A 527-nucleotide genomic window follows, 5' to 3' on the forward strand; every position below is an offset into this window, starting at 1 on the left:
GTGGGGTCCAGGTCCAGCCTCGCCTGCTCCCGCCCCCCAACCCACCCAAATAAAGGATCATTTAACTGCTCTGAGCGCAGGCTTCCCCCCCAAGACTGTTCACGGGGCTCATGGGCATCAGGCAAGGGTCGGGAGGCCTGAGCTGTGTCCTGCCCCCTGAGCCCCAGCGGTGGGCGTGGGGGCCCCGGCTGCCAGCCCCTCCCTCACGTGCCTTCGCTGGTGCCAGTGGCAGGAGCAGCCGCAGGGTCCAGGGGGCCCAGGCACCCACAGCTCTGCTTTGGCTCCGGGAGCATCGCCCCAGGGGAGCGAGGGGGCCAAACAGGAGCCCGGACACTCTGCCTGCAGGGAGTGTGTGTTTTGGGCTTTTTTAAATTTGTGAAATTTTTACTCAGGTAATTTTAACTTAAAAGAAAACAGACTGAAGCAGATGTCAGGAAATACTAGCCTTAAACCGGTTGGGACAGAGGGTGGCTTTTCCTTGGGTGTCAGTCCCGAGGGTGAGCGAGGGCAGGTTCAGCCAAGGCAGT

The 527-nt window shown here is 60.7% G+C and overlaps 1 protein-coding gene across 1 annotated transcript in view; it reads left to right on the forward strand.

Annotated features, from left to right (window-relative positions):
• The window catches only part of TRABD (TraB domain containing), an 11,651-nt gene that overhangs the window by 3,384 nt on the left and 7,740 nt on the right, over positions 1-527 (forward strand). The gene's annotated exons all lie outside the window — the stretch shown is intronic.

Source organism: Myotis brandtii, unplaced genomic scaffold, assembly GCF_000412655.1.
Source record: "Myotis brandtii unplaced genomic scaffold, ASM41265v1 scaffold537, whole genome shotgun sequence".
In the NCBI taxonomy this organism is placed as follows: Eukaryota; Metazoa; Chordata; class Mammalia; order Chiroptera; family Vespertilionidae; genus Myotis; species Myotis brandtii.